This window comes from Microtus pennsylvanicus, chromosome X (assembly GCF_037038515.1).
Source record: "Microtus pennsylvanicus isolate mMicPen1 chromosome X, mMicPen1.hap1, whole genome shotgun sequence".
Taxonomy (NCBI): Eukaryota; Metazoa; Chordata; class Mammalia; order Rodentia; family Cricetidae; genus Microtus; species Microtus pennsylvanicus.
In genome coordinates, this window is record NC_134601.1 from 118321320 (window position 1) to 118343315 (window position 21996).

A 21996-nucleotide genomic window follows, 5' to 3' on the forward strand; every position below is an offset into this window, starting at 1 on the left:
TATTGGTTTATAGCTTTTCTCTTTTTATAATGTAAGATAGGATTATAAGTTTATTTTAACTACTTCTTTACTAAAATTTCCTGTTTTGTATGTGCTTATCATTAAGTGTTTAAAAACTTCTTAATACCTTTTCCAATTTCTTTTATGATGCTAACTTCTATCTTGACTGAATCCTAAGTTTTCCAAATTATTGAAAATCTATTAAAAGAAAATTGGGTTATTAACTTACTATTTTCCCATAACATATTGAGTATATAATTTCACTGCCTGTAGAAGGAGCTGTGGGCAGGCCTGCTTTTCGTCCCACCTGGCTCCCACCCAGCAAGCTTTACAACCGAAATAACAACACACAAACTGTATTCATTTAAACACTGCCTGGCCCATTATATCTAGCCTCTTCTTGGCTAACCCTCATATCTTGCTTAACCCATTTCTAATAATCTGTGTAGCACTACAAGGTGGTGGCTTACCGGGAAAGATTCTAGCATACATTCTTTTCGGATTAGAGAATCATGGCAACTTCCTGAGGCGTCTGCCTCATTGCCTTCTTCCCAGCATTCTGTTCTGTCTACTCCACCTACCTAATTTTCTTCCCTATTAAAAGGGCAAGGCAGTCTCTTTATTAACCAATGAAAGTAACAGTTAGATAGAAGACCCACCTACATCATTTCCCCTTTTTCTGTTTAAACAAAAAAGAAAGGCTTTCACTTCAACATAGTAAAATTACATATAACAAAACAGTTATAAATCAAGGATTACAGTTACAATATTTATATCTATTTTATCTTTTTATGGCACCCAGACGTGGATAACTGAATCCACAGAAAGCCTGAGAAAGCTTGAGAAAGAATAGAGTAAAGCATGTTTTCTTGGTAATAGCAATTTCTCGGGTATGCTCTGCTTGCTAGAGGCAAGCAGGCACTCTCATCTAAGGGAGGCTTCCTGACTCAGCTTTAACTGCAAAACCCTGCATCTCTTTTAAGAGGTCCTGCCACGAAACACTTAAATGGTGTTGATAAAAGCTGACTGCATGCTTGTTTGTTTTCAACCATAGCAGGAAAAAAGTTGTGCTGTTTTAAAATGCTGGCATTCTGGCCTATACTGCCAGGGCAAACTCTGACTCTTTCATGCACTCAGTCTGACTGAGTGTGGTCTGTGAGCAGAATGCTGCAGCTTGCTTGCTGGCAAGGACCCTGAAATGCCACAAAGTTGTGGCAATAAAAATAGCTCTGGCCAGTACCTCAGCCACAAGGCTAGAATCGCAGAAAGATAAGGAATGGGCTGGATCTAGCCAGCAAAGCCATGGCTTTAATCCTACCCATACTGCTCAGTAATTTAAAGGCTCATGTGGTCAGAAAAAGAGAGATATACATTAAAGAGAGATTCAAAGGAAAAAAACCTCTAAGTGTTTTACAGTGTTAAAATATATGCAGGCTAAAGGTTAAAGTTCTTAAAGTAAAAAAAAAAATAAGAAAAAAAGGTGGTACACACCTTTAATCCCAACACTTGGCAGGTAGAGGTAAATTGAACTTCAAGGGGCAGAGGTAGATTGACCTCTGTGACTTCAAAGTGTGGTAGCACACGCCTTTAATCCCAATGCCTGGGAGGCAGAGACAGACAGATCTCTGTGAGTCCAAGGACAGCCTGGTCTACAGAGTTATTCTACAACAAAAATATACAGAGAACCTGTCTCAAAAAATAAAAATAAACAAAATAGAGGTTAAAATAAAGCCGCAAAAAGATGGAAAATACACAGAGAATCTTGATACTGTATGCTTTTATGCTCTCTTTGAATTGTTTGAATGCTGAGGAAGGAGCAACAGCTGCTAAAAGATATTTGTTTATAAATGCTGCTGAACTAATCCAAGATAGATATTTTGAAAATACCTTGACTTCAGAATTTGGATCTAAGGCTATGATGCTTTGGAAAAGTTCTTCTTTTGTTTTCACAGAGGATGAGACCCTGTGGATTGCTTCTATCCCAATATGGTATGACAGACCACGCCCTCCTGAAAGGTTGCTGTGAACACCTTCAAAAAATTACTTCACTCAACTGCTGACTGAGATGAATCTAGCACACAGGTTACACCATGAAAGACTTGAATAACAGTGCCCCCATTCCGCATGAAGCAGTTTGGAGAGAAATAACTGCGCCCAAATTCCCACATATTGTTTTTAACTGTTTTGTTACATTTAAAGGGGGATATGATATAGATATGAATAATTTGCATTGGTATAAATTTTGTCTTATTGATAGACGTTTAAGGTCAATTTTGTTATATGTACGTGTATTTCTGATCTTGATTAAGGTATTGTGATTGTGTAGTTCATTTAAAAATGTAATGTATAATTAGGAAATATAGGTTGTTAATGGATAATCATCAATAATAGTCAATCTTGTAGTCATGTTAGATTTTCTAGATGTGCATAGATATATTTCAGATAGACATTCTTCATATCTTTCAAAGACTACAGAATATGGCATTTTAAATGTTTTAATAACTTAGGGTTTTTCATGACAATGAGACACGTCTGCTCCTGGCAGCACCAAACTACTTCAAGAGGAAGATGGGCATCGAAGAGGCTCCTTATGGAGTTTGATAGCCATTTGGGCAAGAAACTGCTCTTGCCTGGACTGTTGCATAAACTGGACACAAAGAACCCACAGAGAGAGGACTGCTGAACTTGCCTAAAGGTGAGATGGTCTTTTGGGGTTCCTGACTCAAGAATGAGTCTGTGAGACATTCTTCAGGACACAGCAGATAATGACTGAACTGTCTGTAAATTTTCCTGCTTCATGGAAATGTCTGCAGGATACTATGGGCCTGAAGGCTGAAGATGGATGCCCCAAAGGTACAGAAGAACTTTGGGTGACTGTCTAGGCAGCGATATGTCTCTGTCATTTCTAGAGTTTGGAAGTTGCTTATTTCTTGTTTGCTTAGGTAATATTGTATTCTTCTGGAGTCTTTGATGGAGTTGAAGAATAGATAGATAGTTATAGTTTTCCTTTGTTATGGAAAAAGATAAAATAGATCTAAATATTGTGATTGTAATTCTTGCTTGATAACTGTTTTGTTATATGTAATTTTACTATGTTAAAATGAAAGCCTTCCTTTTTGTTTAAACAGAAAAAGGGGAAATGATGGAGGAAGGTCATCTGTAAATCTATTGTTTCATTGGTTAATTAATAAAGAAAACTGCTTGATCTGATAGGTCAGAACATAGGTAAGTGAGGAAGACAGGACAGAATGCTAGGAGGAAGAAGGCAGTGAGGCAGATGCTCTCCTCTTTAAGATGGACGCAGGTTAAGATCCTTCCTAGTAAGCCACCACCTCATGGTGCTACACAGATTATTAGAAATGGGTTAATCAAGATGTGAGAGTTAGCCAATAAGAGGCTAGAACTAATGGGCCAGGCAGTGTTTAAAAGGATACAGGTTTGTGTGTTATCATTTCCGGGTGTAAAGCTAACCATGCAGGAGCTGGGCAGGACGAAAAGCAATCCTGCTTGTCTCATCACTACAATTGTCTTTTGACTTTCATTATTATTGTTGAAAAGTCAGCTGTCAGTCAAATCATTGTTCTTCATTAGTTATTAGTTTTCTCTCTGATTGTTTTAAGAACTCTCTTTTTGATACTATAAAATATCAAACTTCCCTGTATCTATACATATAACACTATATCTTGTTCTTTTCTTACATTCCTGAGCTTTTATGAAACTTCTGAACTATGTGGTATCCTGAATTGACTTTGGACAATCATCAGTGTTTGACTATTGTCTTCCTTTTTTTTTTCTTATTTCTTCAAGAGATTTGTCTAACTGCGATGTTAGGATACTTTTCTGAGATTTGTTTTCCAATTAAGCAATTGTCTCTTCAGCTATACTTATTACTCTGTGAATCTAGTCCCTGAATTGTAGACACAAAGTACTTCATTTAGTTATCTTCTTGGTTTTTTATTTATTTTGATTTTTTTTGAGACACAATCCTTCTATATAGTCCAAGATGGCCTTGAACACACTTTGTAGCAAGGCAGTCTCAAACTTTTCCTTTTTCATGCCTCAGTCTCCGAAGTGCTGGAACTCCATGAATGTGCCATGGCACCTGACTGTTGCTTTTATCACACTAAAATAAATATACTTAGCAATTCTGTTCTCTGAGTCATTTGTATTTAGTACTAGCTGTTGCTTCTTCTGGTTCTCACCGTGTTTCAATTCCTAATGTGTCTAGTAACCTTCGAGACTAAACTTGTATTCTTCAGAACTTTGCCTGTGGTAATACTTGAGGTTTGGCTATATAGTGGGTCCCTCATCTCTCTTTTGTTTCTGCCATGTACCTGAGAGTATTACCAACCTGAGGTAGAAGTGATATTAATTCCTAGCTTCTGCTGTCTGATCCAAACATACACGTTTTTAGTACAGATATCAGTTTGAATACATGCAACTAATCTCACTCTTAGCTCATTAATACAAAGGAGAAGATAGTTGTCTAACTGCTTTTTAAATCTGAAACTGATAAATTCAAAAAATGATGGATAGGTTACTGCATAAGCTTGAGAGGGCAGTTGGTTAAGAAAATTCTGTATATGCTCTAGATGTTAAAACCTTTCAGACCTCTTCCTTTCTATTCCCTGAGAATGATATCCAAAGATTAAAAGAATGTTTTCCAAGGAATCTCATCAGCCAAAAAAATAGATCAAAAGATACTGACAGAAAAAAACTACCAAAAATACAACTTTGCCAGATCCCTCTACCATTATATCCACATTTGGCAAGTCTCATTCATTCATTCATTCATTCATATATTCTAAGTCCGCATATCTCTCATTCTTAAATATAACTAGGTGATTAAGCATTACTAAGTATCTGCAGAAAACATTGTGACATAAGGTACTGTGAGAGCAAAAATTACATTTTAAGTTTTAACTACTATGTCGTAGAAATCCACAAAACAAAAATGCCTCTGATCTGAAAGCCTCTTGCACAAGGACAGACAGTTCCTGAAATGTTGTTTATAGGAGATAACAAGTCACGTGTTTTTGACTCCCCTAAATAAGTTTGTTTGATCCATTTGCACTGGATGCACTTGATCACACTTGGCCCAGAGGTTCACAGGATAGAGGAATGCCAGTTTGTCTCAGATTGGACTTGATGGGAAATGCAATGAATTATGGATTTTCTTTCTTAAACCACTACAAATTGTGATTCTGGGCCAATTTCCCTAGAACCTGAGTATGGATCTGACCAGGGTTCATCCACCTGGACAGTATTTGATTAAAACTTGCTTTAAATTTGCTTTAAACTGTGATGCTGGTCTTATTCTTGATCAGTGGAATTAACAATACAGAATAAATAATAATAGGAAAAGTGATTTCAAAGAGACTAGACCTGTACTAAGAGAACACTTTAAATTATATATTATTATTATCATAAAATTGGTCATTAACTTAGTCCAGAAATATTGTAACAATTACTATGTACTAGGTATTTTGGGGGGTGCTACAAAAATACTAGAGGGGAGGCAAGGGCTGGAAAATCTTTATCCTTATAAATCTTATATGCTACTGAGAAGATAAAGGATAGAGAGTGAGACATGAAATCTTAAGTAGAGTCATCAAGTAAAGTTACAATAAAAAGCACTGTTTAGAAAGATGAGATAATTGGAAGCTATTGAAAAAAGGAATATTCAGAAAATTAAAAAGCACTCAGAAATTAAAATAGGATAGCAAGATGTGAAAGCTCAATAGAAAGTTTCAAAGATAATCTCAGGAAATTTCCCAGAAAGTAGGGTAATATTCAAATAAAAGTTCCACAGAGAGAAAAGAAAATATTTAAAAAAGGAATCTATTAAATGGTTTAATAAAATTTTCCAGAAATGAAGAGTATGAGCTTCTAAATTAAAAGGTCCCACTGAGTACCCAGGACAATGGAAGAAACAAAAGTATGGAAAGACATCATCACAAAAATAATGGAATTAGAAAATGTCTACATGTTTTTGGCAGGGAATGGGAAAGAGGGAAAGCCACATACAAAGTAACAGATATCTAAAGGGTTTTAAAGTTTTATGTACCTTTAGAAGCTAGAATTCATTGAAGCAATTGTATCAGAACTCCAAAGAAAATTTAGATGATGGTTATTTACTTGAAGTTTGAATGTGAATATCTTCCCATAGGCTCCTGAGTTGGAACACTCTGTCTCAAACAGGTGATAAAGTTGGGGAGACTGAAGCCTTGCCTCAGAAAGTAGGCCACTAGGGCAGACCTTGAAATTTTATAGCCTAGCCACACTTCCTGAACTCTCTTTGCTTCCTGGTCCATCACCATGTGATGATAAGGTTCAGTTACCATAAACATCACCATGCCTTTCCCACCATAATGGCCTAAACCTTCTAAAATAAACAAGTCCACCATTAAACTGCTTTTGGAAATATTTTCAGTAAGAGTATGCAAAAGTTGAGAAGTGTGGACTAGATAACTCTTTGATTGTAAAGTCAGGGCTTAATGAGCCATTTTGCTGGGGACTTATAAGACTGAAATGCCAGTAGACACACAGACTGTAAAGACAAGGCTCATGAAGTGAGACCTGAGCTAGAGGTCATTCACATTAGCTTATGGTGATGGAGGAAGGTCATTGGTTAAGTAATAAAGAAACTGCTTGGCCTCATAGGTTAAAACATAGGTGGGAGGAGTAAACAGAACAGAATGCTGGGAGGAAGAGGAAGTGAGCTCAGAGGCCATGCTCCCCTCTCCTGGGCAGACACCATGAAGCAAGCTGCCAGGTCAGACATGCTGAATCTTTCCCGGTAAGACTGATGCTACAGATTATTATAGATGGGTTGATCGGGATATGAGAATTAGCCTGTAAGGGCTAGAGTTAATGGGCCAAGCAGTGTTTAAAAGAATACAGTTTGTGTGTTGTTATTTCAGGTAAAGCTAGCCGGTGGCAGGAGCTGGGTGGCGAATGCAACCTGCAGCTCCCCACAACATTATGGTAAAAAAAAAAATCTGGTTGCATTCTACCCATGTCCTAGAAACTGGAGTTAGGCTGAATTAAACTGTAATGGATTAATTTATTTGATGGAGAAAATTTCAAAACAGTTAACATTCAGGCTGTGACATGTTTAATGCATGTTACATGGATCCAGATTTACAGTGAGAGAGAAAAGAAAGTGGAGCTTAAAGAAATAGAAAATGTACAATTTGGTGAGAAAAAAAACATAAACTTAGCTAAATAGAGAAAGATAAAAACCCAGACACAAAAGGTAGTTGGGATAATTTAAGAAAAGCTGGCAAGAAACAAGCAGAACTAAGGCTGGGCACTCACAACTAAGAAGCAGCCTCTGTGTAGTTTTGTTGTGCCAAAGGAGTAAAACATCACGCCACAAAACTCAGGTGTAAACTTTCATTGAAAAGGAGAATGCCTAAACAGATGGAGCCTTCAAGGTTCTCCGCAGAAAAACTGCCATCTAGAGAAAGGTTTTCCCAAGTTCATGCAAGAAGAGTCATAGAGACCACTGTAGCTATTATCTGTGAGACCCGGACTACAGACTTAGGCATTATCCACATGCTGCTGCTGTGTAAACATGCAAATTTCAAGAGTCAGAGGACTGTGGAGGCTTGCAGCAAGGTTCCATACTGTGGCATTCCTAAGATGGCTGTGTGTGCAGCTGTGAAAGTAAAGCATACATTGTAATAGAGAGCCCAGGGGACTGGAGAGATGCTAGAATCATAAAACAGATCAAAAGAAACTCCAAGACACCAAGTGAACCCTGTCTAACAGAACTACTACATGTGCTGTCGACAAAAGAACTAGAGAGGTAGGGCTATCCAAACCCATTGGAGCACAAGTAGTACCATAATGAGCCACTTACCAAGAGATTCAGGATTTGGTGTTTGCACTACTACAGTTAGATCTCCTTTGGCCTGATGTTTCCTTCATGTGTCTCATTCCTCCCTTTTGGAATGGGAATATTTACTATATGTCATTGTATATTTAAAATATAGATAACATAAATTTTATTTTACAGAGGCTCAAAGTTAAGAGACTGCATTGCATCTGGAAAGAAATTTTGAACCTTGGAATAGTGCTGAAACTGCTAAGGCCATGAAGACTCTTGAAATTGAACTGAATGCAAGTTATATTATGAGATGACTATGAACCTGTGGGTGTCAGAAGTGGAATACTGTGGTCTGAAAATGAAATGTTCCTCACAGATTCATATGCTTGAACTCTTGGCTTCCAGGTGGTAACATTGTTTTAAAATGTCATGGAAACTCTAGGAGGTGATGTCACACTAGATGTTGGTCACTGGGAGCACACCTCCAGATTTTATAGCTTGGCCCCACTCCTTGAACCCCATTTCCTGGTCTGGAAACGATGTGAGATATATCAACTACATGCTTCAGTGGTCATGAACTCCACTATGCCTTCCCCATCACTGCCCCAATGGACTATGTCCTCTTAGACCCAGAGGAAAGACAAACCTCTCCTCCCTGACATGGTTTGTCAGGTATTTGGTCGGAGTGATGAAACAAGTGACCCATGCACTACCCAAACTAGCAGCTGAAACAATAGGATAATTAAACACGAACTCCCTGTGTGCAACCTTCCCTGGAAAGCCACACAAGGATATGTTCTCACAGAACAAGAGGGAAAACAAGGAATATAGGATAAAAGAAATCCAACATGGTCAGATGAAAAAGGGAATCTGTGATGACAATATGGTGAGGTATCATGATGAAAAATTATATAATAGGCACTTAAGACCCTAAGTTTCTACATCTCTGAAAAGGTAAAATTTATAGAATACCTGATATTGAGACATTCATAAGAGAACTATAGAATACTGATGGAGTCTGTGGTTGAAATAGGGAAAAGTGCATTGGAAAAAAACCAGTTTTATTATTCACCCTAAGATGAAGTAAAACCTGTACAATCACAAAAGGTAAATTTGTTATGTGGTTTAATGGCCATAATATAAATACTAAATATGTATTCTAATATAAATTAGAATATACCTGTACTGAAGACTAAAAGACAGGTGATGGAGACTTGGAGAAAAGACAGGTGATGATAACAAATACTGAAAGGTCAAGAAGAGATTACATTATTTAGAAACACGTAGGAAGAAATATCAATACAATCAATATTAACCATGTTACAGTAGAATGTATTCCCCATAAGTTTGGAGAGGCATATGAGTGGCCTGGGAAGTTTGTTTTTTTATCCCTTAGTTTAGCATTGAACTTCTAGGCCATTACCTCTACCTTGTCAAGATATAAGCTATGGTTATCTTACAAGTTTCTTCCTTACCTTCCAAAAGTCATTTCCACTACCATCAATCAAAAGAAGGGAAAATTAAGAATATGTGTTCAAGCGTACTTCCCACTTTCTCTTTTTTATCGTTTTTATTGTGGAGGCCTAAAAATGTGAGCCTATTTCCACCTTGTCTGAAGGTCAGAGAGTTTTAGCTTGTTCAAAGTTGTTGACAACAAGTGGCTACACATCCTGACCTAGGTGTGGTTACTTGGTCTTTTTGACATTACGATGGCCCTTACAGGTAGATGCACTCCACCCTGACCAATGGTCAGGATATTCAAACACACTTCTGCTCCTTCTTTTGAATTCACATAAAATGTTAATAGGCCTCCCAGTTTAAAATTATTTTCTTGGGCTGGACAGATGGCTCAACTGTTAAAGCTAGGCTCACAACTGAAACTATAAAATTATTTCTCAAATTCATTAAGCCTAATCCTCTGGACTGTACCCAAAACACTAACCTTTAACATTTTTTATCCTCTTACATCGTTGTAAGTAGACATTTCCAGACAAACTGGATACAGTAGTTCATTTTTATAATCCCAGCACTCTGGAGACTAACCTTGGCTATATAATGAGTCCTGAGACAGCCTGGTCTACAGAATTAAGAGCTTGTTCCAAAAGAATATTCTCGGCAAAACAGTATTTGTAGACATCACTATTTGTTAATTTCCTTCAGATTTGTACCAGGTCCAAACTATCAGGAAAAGGAACACATGCTCTGACTTAGGGAGCAGAACTAAGGCAGCAGATGTGATGACTCAAAGTTTCAAGACCAGAAGGACAATTCTTTAGAGGACTGAAACTTGGAATAACTTCAGCTATGGAAAAGAGCTCTGATCCCCACTAACCAAAAATAGCTTATGAAGAAAAGAAAAGCATTCAAACTCAGAGGAGGGGAAATGTTAAAACTAGTCAGCTGAGAAGACCTAGACTTATAATCATCAATCAAGTGCAGTCAGCCATATGAAAAGCTTCAGGAGTCTCGTCCTGAGGGACCCTTTTTCTCCTTGACAGTTTCATAAAGTGGTTATTTCACAGTAATAGAAATTGTTCATTACTTTCTTTCTAGTCACAGAAGTATCTGTGACCTCATATACATCCCCTGATGACTCGGTCATACACTGTGATGGCTATACCTATGTACTTAACAAAAGAATTGCCAGGAGCACCTTCCTAATAATCTCTACCTCTATCCCTGTTGGTTGTCCATACACACACATCCCCAATATACAAGCCTATTAAATTTTACGTCAACTGGGACACAATTTTGCCATCAATTAAAAGAGATCAATTTACATGTGCTTTATTCAATAAGGATAATCTTAATGACTAAGTTTGGAAAAGTAATAAAATGAATTTCAATTCTTCTACTTTGCAGATGAAAATATTAAGGCCTGGGGAAATAAAAGGATAAAGTCAAGTTTACTACCACTATGGAACAGTAATCAAATTCACATTTTGAGCCTTTGAGATAGGTAAAGAGCAGAAACACACAAGGAGATAAGCATAAGTAGCTGGATGGGTTTGGGGATCTAAACTCAAGGAATGAACATTTTAAAATGCCTCAAAGCAATAATACACCAGATCATAGTAAAAGGGTGCTCCTGATCATCCCATAAACCACAGACTGAAAACTAAAAATAAGCAGGTGATATGGCTCAGTGGGTAAAATAAGCTTGGCAATGTGGATTCAACCCCAGAACTCGAATTAAGGTGGAAGGACAAATACACAAGCTATTGCATACAAGTCCACACACATTATACACACACTAACAATAATGCAAATATTTTTTATTAGAAAAAATCTAAGGGACGGTGAGATGATTCAGTGAATAAAGGCGCTAGCCACCAGGCCAGGTGACCTGAGTTTGATCCCTGGAACCTACATGGTAGAAGGAAAAAAATGACTCCCCTACTTCCCCAAGTTATCCTCTGACCTCCACACATATGGCATGGTATACACAGAAAAAGGTGGGAGGGAGAATGAATAAATATATTTAAAATGTTTGCTTCCCAAAAAGGAACCCATGCTCAGTACTACAAACCCAACTGAAAACACATAGGGAAATCTAGATCTGGTGTCGGAAAAGAGATTTACTATTGTTGTTTAGTTAAATTAGCATATATGATGTCAAAATATGTTCTAAAATTAAACTTCTATTCATAGGCAAATATTATTCTCAGCTTTAACGAGAGAAGCTTCTCCTTACAGTGAATGGTCATTAATACAGAAATGCACAGCTGTTCAGAGAAAGAAAGAGTGATGACTTGGCTAGCCCTTAACAGGATGCTTATACCACCTCCTCTAAGGCTCAGGAAACACCACAGAAGGATCAAAGAATTTTAGAGCCAAGGATAGGGAAAAGGGCTATGAAAGGTCATCTCTAGGCACAACACAGTCATTGCTTTATGATGAACTCAGCATCTGGAGTTAACCTATACTGAGTCTGCACAAGATAGCCCAGTCAACAATCAGCCACTGATGGAGGAGAACTCATGGAGCCCTACTTTGAAATGAACTATTGACTACTGGTAATTGTGAGCCCACTGAGCTCCAATGAATAGCTCTAAAGCCATGGTCACACAGATGGCCCTGGTTAAGCTCAATAGGACACGAGACAAAACAAAAGACATAAATTTGGGAAAGGGATTTGCAGGAAAGACATGGGGTTGGCAGAAGTAGGATAGCGATGAAAAAGGGTGTGTTGAGAATGGTTAGAATGCATTATTTATATACATGTAGGAAGAGGTCAAAGAACATATTAAACAAAATAAATTTTTTTAATTTATTTATTTATTAAAGATTTCTGTCTCTTCCCCGCCACCGCCTCCCATTTCCCTCCCCCTCCCCCAATTAAGTCTCCCCCCAGCCCGAAAAGCAATCAGGGTTCCCTGTCCTGTGGGAAGTCCAAGGAACCCCCACCTCCATCCAGGTCTAGTAAGTTGAGCATCCAAACTGCCTAGGCTCCCACAAAGCCAGTGCGTGCAGTAGGATCAGAAACCCATTGCCATTGTTCTTGAGTTCTCAGTAGTCCTCATTGTCCGCTATGTTCAGAGAGTCCAGTTTTATCCCAGGCTTTTCCAGACCCAGGCCAGCTGGCCTTGGTGAGTTCCCAATAGAACATCCCCATTGTCTCAGTGTGTGGGTGCACCCCTTGCGGTCCTGAGTTCCATGCTCGTGCTCTCTCTCCTTCTGCTCCTGATTTGGACCTTGAGATTTCAGTCCTGTGCTCCAATTTGGGTCTCTGTCTCTGTCTCCTTTCATTGCTTGCTGAAGGTTAATATGCAGGAGGATGCCTATATGTTTTTCTTTGGGTTCTCCTTATTTAGCTTCTCTAGGATCACTAATTATAAGCTCAATGTCCTTGGTTTATGACTAGAAACCAAATATGAGTGAGTACATCCCATGTTCCTCTTTTTGGGTCTGGCTTACCTCACTCAGGATAGTGTTTTCTATTTCCATCCATTTGTATGCAAAATTCATGAAGTCCTTGTTTTTTATTGCTGAGTAGTACTCTAATATGTATAAATTCCATACTTTCTTCATCCATTCTTCCATTGAAGGGCATCTAGGTTGTTTCCAGGTTCTGGCTATCACAAACAATGCTGCTATGAACATTGTAGAGCATATACTTTTGTTGTATGATAAGGCCTCTCTTGGGTATATTCCCAAGAGTGGTATTGCTGGGTCCAGGGGTAAGTTGATCCCGAATTTCCTGAGAAACCGCCATACTGCCTTCCAAAGTGGTTGCACAAGTTTGCATTCCCACCAGCAATGGATGAGTGTACCCCTTTCTCCACAACCTCTCCAACAAAGGCTATCATTGGTATTTTTGATTTTAGCCATTCTGACAGGTGTAAGATGGTATCTTAAAGTTGTCTTGATTTGCATTTCCCTGATCGCTAAGGAAGTTGAGCATGCCCTTAAGTGTCTTTTGGCCATTTGAAGTTCTTCTGTTGAGAATTCTCTGTTCAGCTCAATGCCCCATTTTATATTTGGGTTGATTAGCCTTTTACGGTCTAGTTTCTTGAGTTCTTTATATATTTTGGAGATCAGACCTTTGTCAGTTGCGGGGTTGGTGAAGATCTTCTCCCAGTTGGTGGGTTGCCTTTGTGTCTTAGTGACAGTGTCCTTTGCTTTACAGAAGCTTCTCAGTCTCAGGAGGTCCCATTTATTCAATGAGGTCCTTAATGTCTGTGCTGCTGAGGTTATACGTAAGAAGTGGTCTCCTGTGCCCATGTGTTGTAGAGTACTTCCCACTTTCTCTTCTATCAGGTTCACTGTGTTCAAACTGATATTGAGGTCTTTAATCCATTTGGACTTGAGTTTTGTGCATGGTGATAGATATGGATCTATTTTCATTCTTCTACAGGTTGACATCCAGTTTTGCCAGCACAATTTGTTGAAGATGCTCTCTTTTTTCCATTGTATACTTTTAGCTCCTTTATCGAAAATCAGGTGTTCATAGGTTTGTGGGTTAATGTCAGGGTCTTCTATTCGATTCCATTGGTCGACTTCTCTGTTTTTATGCCAATACCAAGCTGTTTTCAATACTGTAGCTCTGTAGTAGAGTTTGAAGTCAGGGATGGTAATGCCTCCAGATGATCCTTTGTTGTATAAGATTGTTTTGGCTATCCTGGGTTTTTTGTTTTTCCATATAAAGTTGATTATTGTCTTCTCCAGATCTGTGAAGAATTTTGATGGGATTTTGATGGGGATTGCATTGAATCTATAGATTGCTTTTGGTAGAATTGCCATTTTTACTATGTTGATCCTCCCAACCAGGAGCAAGGAAGATCTTTCCATTTTCTGGTGTCCTCTTCAATTTCTTTCTTCAAAGACTTAAAGTTCTTGTCAAATAGATCTTTCACATCCTTGGTCAGAGTTACCCCAAGATATTTTATGCTATTTGTGGCTATCGTGAAAGGTGATGCTTCTCTAATTTCCCTCTCTGTTTCCTTATCCTTAGTGTATAGGAAGGCCACTGATTTTTTGGAGTTGATCTTGTATCCTGCCACATTACTAAAGGTGTTTATCAGCTGTAGGAGTTCTTTGGTAGAGTTTTTGGGGTCGCTTATGTATACTATCATATCATCTGCAAATAACGTGAGCTTAACTTCTTCTTTTCCGATACGAATCCCCTTGATCCCTTTATGTTGTCTTATTGCTATTGCTAGAACTTCAAGCACTATATTGAAGAGGTATGGAGAGAGTGGACAGCCTTGTCGTGTTCCTGATTTTAGTGGGATGGCTTTGAGTTTTTCTCCATTTAATTTAATGTTAGCTGATGGCTTGCTGTAAATAGCTTTTATTATATTTAGGTATGACCCTTGTATCTCTAATCTCTCCAAGACTTTTATCATAAAGGGGTGTTGAATTTTGTCAAATGCTTTTTCAGCATCTAATGAAATGATCATATGGTTTTTTTCTTTCAGTTTATTTATATGGTGGATTACATTGATAGATTTGCGTATGTTGAACCAGCTCTGCATCTCTGGGATGAAGCCTACTTGATCATAATGGATAATTTTTCTAATGTGTTCTTGGATTCGGTTTGCCAGTATTTTATTGAGAATTTTTGCATCGATATTCATGAGTGAGATCGGCCTGTAATTTTCTTTCTTGGTTGGGTCTTTGTGTGGTTTTGGTATCAGGGTAACTGTAGCTTCATAAAAGGAATTTGGCAATGACTCTTCTGTTTCTATATTGTGAAATACATTAAGGAGTATAGGTATTAGCTCTTCTTGGAAGTTCTGGTAGAATTCTGCATTGAAACCATCTGGTCCTGGGCTTTTTTTGGAAGGTAGATTTTTGATAACGGTTTCTAGCTCTTCGCGACTAACAGGTCTATTTAGATCATTCACCTGGTCTTGGTTTAGCTTTGGTATGTGGTACTTATCTAAAAAAATGTCCATTTCTTTTGCATTTTCTAGTTTTGAGGCATACAGGCTTTTGTAGTAAGATCTAATGAGTCTCTGAATTTCCTCTGTGTCTGTGGTTATGTCCCCCTTTTCATTTCTGATCTTATTTATTTGCGTGTTCTCTCTCTGTCGTTTAATTAGTTTGGATAGGGGTTTGTCGATCTTGTTGATTTTTTCCAAGAACCAACTTTTTGTTTCATTGATTCTTTGGACTGTTTTCTGCATTTCTATTTTGTTGATTTCCGCCCTCAGTTTGATTATTTCCAGTCTTCTACTCCTCCTGGGCGCATCTGCTTCTTTTTTTTCTAAAGCTTTCAGGTGTGCTGTTAAGTCTCCGATGTATGCTTTCTCTGTTTTCTTTAAGTGGGCACTTAGTGCTATGAACTTTCCTCTTAGCACTGCTTTCATAGTGTCCCATAGGTTTGAGTATGTTGTCCCTTTATTTTCATTAAATTCAAGGAAGACTTTAATTTCTTTCTTGATTTCTTCCTTGACCCAGGTGTGGTTCAGTAGTTGACTGTTCAGTTTCCATGAGTTTGTCGGCTTTCTGGAGGAAGGATTGTTGTTGAATTCTAACTTTAATCCGTGGTGATCTGATAAGACACAGGTGAACACTGATATTTTTTTGTATCTGTGGAGGTTTCCTTTGTTTCCGAGTATGTGGTCAATTTTCGAGAAGGTTCCATGGGCTGCAGAGAAGAAGGTATATTCTTTCCTATTTGGGTGGAATGTTCTATAGCTGTCTGTTAAGTCCATTTGCTTCATTACCTCCAGTAGTTCTCTTACTTCTCTATTAGGTTTCTGTCTGATTGACCTGTCCATTGCTGAGAGAGGTGTATTGAAGTCTCCTACTACTAGTGTGTGTGGTTTGATGTCTGCCTTGAGTTTTAGTAATATTTCTTTTACATACGTGGGTGCTTTTATATTAGGGGCGTAAATATTCAGGATTGAGACTTCATCCTGACCAATTGTTCCTGTTATGAGTATAAAGTGTCCATCTCGATCTCTTCGGATTGATTTTAGTTTGAAGTCAGTTTTGTTAGAAATTAATATGGCCACACCTGCTTTTTTCTTAGGACCATTTGCTTGAAAGATCTTTTCCCAGCCCTTTACTCTGAGTAGATGCCTGTCTTTGTGGTTGAGATGTGTTTCTTGCAAACAGCAGAATGTTGGATCCTGTTTTCGTATCCAATCTCTTAGCCTGTGCCTTTTTATAGGTGAATTGAGACCATTAATATTAAGTGATATTAATGACCAGTGGTTGTTTACGCCAGATATTCTTATTGTTTTTGGAAGTAGAATTTGTGTGTCTCCCTTCTTTGAGTTGTGCTAGTGAAGGGTCGCTAGATGCCTGAGTTATTGTAAGCAGTGTTGGCAATGTTGGATTCCTTGGGTTGCGATTTTCCTTCTATTACTTTCTGTAGGGCTGGATTCGTGGCTACGTATTGTTTAAATTTGTTTTTATCCTGGAATGTCTTGATTTCTCCATTTATAGTGAACGAAAGCTTGGCTGGGTATAGTAGTCTGGGCTTGCATCCATGGTCTCTTAGCTTCTGCAGTACTTCTATCCAGGACCTTCTGGCTTTCATTGTTTCCATAGAGAAATCAGGTGTAAGTCTGATCGGTTTACCTTTATAAGTTACTTGGCCTTTTTCCTTTGCAGCTCTTAGTATTCTTTCTTTAACCTGTATATTTTGTGTTTTGATTATTATATGGCGAGGGGATGTTTTCCTTTGATCCAGTCTGTTTGGTGTTCTATATGCTTCTTGAATATTCAAAGGAATATCTTTCTTTATGTTGGGAAAGTTTTCTTCCATAATTTTGTTCAAAATATTTTCTGGGCCTTTGAGCTGTGACTCTTCTCCTTCTTCTATTCCTATTATTCTTAGATTTGGTCTTTTTATTGTGTCCCATATTTCCTGAATGTTTTGTGATGAGAATTTGTTGGCTTTGCAGTTTTCTTTGATCAGAGCGTTTATTTTCTCTATGTTGTCCTCAGAATCTGAGATTCTCTCTTCTATTTCTTGTATTCTATTGATTATGCTTGTTTCTGTAGGCTCTGCTCGTTGACCTAGATTTTCCATATCCAGCTGGTCCTCAGTTTGTGTTTTCTTCCTTGCTTCCATTTCAGTTTTCAATTCTTGAACTGTTTCCATTACCTGTTTGATCGTTCTTTCTTGGTTTCCCAGGGTATTATGTACGTATTTACTCATTTCTTCAAATTTTTGGTTATACTTCTCATCCATTTCTATAAGGGCATTTTTCACATGTTGTTTAAGGGACTCTACAGCTTTCATAAAGTCAATTTTTTCCACTTCTTCTGTGTTATGGTGGTGGAGACCTTCTGTTGTAAGATCGTTGGGTTCTGGTGTTTTCATGTTGTTTTTCAGATTATTGGGTGAATTCTTTCCTTGGCGCCTGCCCATCTCCTCCTATCGATGCTATCTAAGGGGTCTTTTAAAACTGGTTCAGGTTCCCCTGCTGGCCAGGGGCTCCTCTTACAAAATGCCCTTGCTCTGTTTCCTGGTTCCTGCCGGGGGCCAAGATCCCTCTCACCCCTCAGAAAGGTCTTCAGGAATAGGACCCGGCTCCTCCTTTGCCAGGGACCTCCCCAACCGAAGGCCTACCTCTTTGGTTTAATTGTAGTGGGGCGATCTGTTCTTGGTGTTGCGCGCGGTCCCTGCAGCCTGCTTCTGATGCTGGGACGGTTCCCGCCGCCAGCAGCCTGTGTCCTCTGCTGCCGCTCTGGTCCCAGTGGGTCCCCGCCGGCCGCGTTCCGCCGCCCGGTGTTCCGGCCGCGTTCCGCCGCCCGGTGTTCCGGCCGCGTTCCGCCGCCCCAACAATATAAATTTTTAATTTTAAATAAAAATGCTGTTAATGCAAGCATTTAGACTTGTGATCACCTATTCACAAGTCCTAAGTTTGAATCCCAGCACCCACATGGCAGCTCACAACTGTCTATAACTCCAGTTCCCAGGAACTGGATACCCTCTTCTGGCCTCCGCTGGTACTTGCACTTACACAAATAAACACACACATAAATAAATAATACAATAAATCTTTAAAAGTATATATCCAATGCAGTATTGATATAAGAATAAGCATACAGGTCAACAGAAGAGAGTCTAAAAAGCAATGCTTAGAAGTCAGGTGATTCCCAAAAAGTGGAAAGATCTCCCATGCTCTTGGGTAGGTAGAATTAACATAGTAAAAATGGCAATCTTACCAAAAGCAATCTACAGATTCAAGGCAATGCCCATCAAAATCTCAGCAAAATTCTTCACAGACCTAGAAATAATGGTACTCAACTTCATATGGAAAAGCAAAAAACCCAGGATAGTCAAAACAATTCTGTACAATAAAGGAACTTCTGGAGTATCACAATCCCTGACTTGAAACTCTACCACAGAGGCTACAGTACTGAAAACAGCCTGGTATTGACATAAAACAGACAGGAGAACCAATGGAACTGAATCAAGGACCCGGATATTAATCTACACACCTACAAACACCTGATTTTTGTTTTTTTTTTGTTTTTTTTTTTTTGAGACAGGGTTTCTCTGTAACTTTGGAACTGAACACCTGATTTTGACAAAGAAGCAAAAATATATAAAATGGAAAAAAGAAAGCATATTTAACAAATGGTGCTGGCATAACTGGATATCAACATGTAGAAGAATGAAAATAGATCCATATCTATCACCATGCACCAAATTCAAGTCCAAATGGATCAAAGACCTCAACATAAAGCCAGACACACTGAACCTCATAAAAGAGAAAGTTGGAAGTATACTTGAATGCATTGGTACAGGAGACCACTTCCTAAATATAACCCCATTAGCACAGACACTGAGAGAAACAATTAATAAATGGGACTTCCTGAAACTGAAAAGCTTCTGTAAATCAAAGGACACAGTCAATAAGACAAAACGGCAGCCTACAGAATGGGAAAAGATCTTCACAATGCCCACATCAGACACAGGGTTGATCTCCAAAATGTACAAAGAATTCAAGAAATTTATCATCAAAAGAACAAATAATCCAATAAAAATGGTGTACAGACCTAAACAGAGAACTCTCAACAGAGGACTCTAAAATGGCTGAAAGACACTTAAGTAAATGTTCAACATCCTTATATATCAGATAAAACAACTCTGAGATTCCATCTTACAACTGCAAGAATGACCAAGATCCAAAACACTGATGACAACTTATCCTGGAGAGGATGTGAAAGTAAAGGGAACACTCCTGCATTGCTGGTAGGAGTGCAAGCTAGTACAACCCCTTTGGATGTCAGTGCAGCTATTTCTCAGAAATTTAGAAAACAACCTTCCTCAAGACTGAGCAGTACCACTTTTGGATATATACCCAAAGGATGCTCAATCGTGCCACAAGGACATGTGCACAACTATGTTCATAACAGCGTTGTTTGTCATAGCCAGAACCTAGAAACAACCTAAATGCCCCTTGACTGAAGAATGAATAAGGAAAACGTGGTACATTTACACAATGGAGTACTACATAGCAGAAAAAATAATGACATCTTGAAATTTGAAGGAAAATGGATGGAGCTAGAAAGCATCATATTGAATGAGGTAACCCAGACCCAGAAAGACAAGCATCACATGTACTCACTTATAAGTGGTTTTTAAACATAAATCAAAGAAAATCAGCCTATAATTCATAATCCCAGAGAACTTAGACAACAATGAGGACCCTAAGAAAGATATACATAGATCTAATCTACATGGGAAGTAGAAAAAGACAAGATCTCCTGAGTAAATTGGGAGCATGGGGACCGTGAGAGAGGGTTGAAGGGGAGAGGATAGGAAGGAAGGGGAGCAGAGAAAAATATATAGCTCAATAAAATCAATTTAAAAAGATAAAATAAATTTTTTAAAAAAGAAGTAAGACGATTCTCAACAAAGGTTCCAAGGCGAGGTAACAGAAAATGAAGTGCATTTTCTTTGACAAATGGTTCTAGGAAAACTGGAATCCAAATATAAAGAGATTAACTCAGGCCTTTACTTCACACTTTATGCAAAAATAAAGTAAAAATGAATTATGAATCTGAATAAAAGCTAAAATGATGAAACTTACGACACAGATAAAGTGTTTAAGGCTTGGGTTAGACAAGGATTTCATAGATATGATTGATAAAAAGGAGGAATGACAGAACTACAATTTACCAAAATTCAAACTTAGAGCCTGGTGTAGTAGCACATTCTGTAATTCTTGTACTCGGTTAGTCAATATTTTCATTACAACTGAGTGATGAAGACAGACAGAAAAGAAAGAGCCAACCTGAAAAAAAGTTTCTATCATCTGGAACTCTCTTTTCTACTATAAATTAAAAAATTATGATAGTAATTAGACTAAGTAAGTCTTAAACATTCCAAATTGCACTGACAACTAATCTACACAATAACTGTAGCCACTGTGATTAACTCTCCCACTCTAACAGAGCTCTTTCTTTAAAACTTGTATCCTTATAAATGTTCCTTTCCTGACCATCATTTACTTTCTTTACCATGAAACAGACTGGAATCTTTTTGTTTCTACTTCCTTTCTATAATATATTCCAGTCCAGGGATGTCAGCCCATGATAGATTCTCTTATTGAATTTGCATATTCATGAATGTGTGTGTGTGTGTGTGCGCGCGCGCGCGTGTGTGTGTATTCTGTCTTATTTTATTTTAAACTGTTCTCTTGGGATCAGAATTGTATCAGTGCAGCAGGGCAAAAGAAACGGGAGCCATGCCCCTCACAAGGCTGGATCCTCACAAAGAGAAACAGAAAGACTGCCCATCAATATCCCTTTGACCTTGCTATCACAAGTGGTGTTATGTCATTTTTTAAAGTCCTTATCAGACAAATTAGTTTTTTTTTTAAAAAAAAGTAAATGGAATTAAATTTAAAAATGGTCAATCCCATCATTTACTATATACTTTTCTTATTTGAAAAAAGAAAACTATCCTTTTTCATTTTACATACCAATGCCATTTCCCACTCCCTCCCCTCGTCCTGTTCCCTCCACCTTCCCCCACTCCACTCCCACCCCCATTCACTCCCCAGAGAGGGTAAGGCACATTGCTTTGAGGAAGGACCAAGACCCTCCCTACTATATCTAGGCTGAGCAAGGTATTCATCCAAAGAGAATTGGTTCCAAAAAGCCAGAACAAGCAGTAGAGATAAATCCTGGTCCTACTGCCAGTGGCCCCTCGCTCTGCCCCAGCCATACAACTGTCACCCACATTCTGAGCACCTAGTTTGTTCCTATGTTGTTGGTTCCCTTCCTCTCCAGCCAGAGTTGGTGAGCTCCAAATAGCTCAGGTAAGCTATTTCAGTGGGTGTTCCCATCATGGTCTTGACCTCTTTGCTCATATTCTCACTCCTCCCACTCTTCAACTAGATCTTGGGAGCTCAGTCCAGTGCTCGGATGCATGCAGGTCTCTGCCTCTGTTTCCATCAGTTGCTGAATGAAGGTTCTATGGTGACATTAAAGATATTCATCAGTCTGACTAAGGGCAAGCCCAGTTCAGGCCCCCTCTCCACTATTGCTTAGGGTCTTGCCTGTGGTCATCCTTGTGGATTCCTGGGGATTTCTCTAGTGCCAGGTTTCTTGCTAGCCCCATAATGGCTCCCTCTTTCCTTGTTCTCCATCTATGTCCTTCCCCCATCTTGACTGCCCCGTTCCTTCAAGTTCTCCTCCCCCTCCCCTTTTCTACTCCTCTTTCCTTTCCACCCTCCCTTTTA

The 21996-nt window shown here is 38.6% G+C and overlaps 1 protein-coding gene across 14 annotated transcripts in view; it reads right to left on the minus strand.

Annotated features, from left to right (window-relative positions):
* Positions 1-21996, minus strand: part of Reps2 (RALBP1 associated Eps domain containing 2) — a 274896-nt gene that overhangs the window by 70386 nt on the left and 182514 nt on the right. The gene's annotated exons all lie outside the window — the stretch shown is intronic.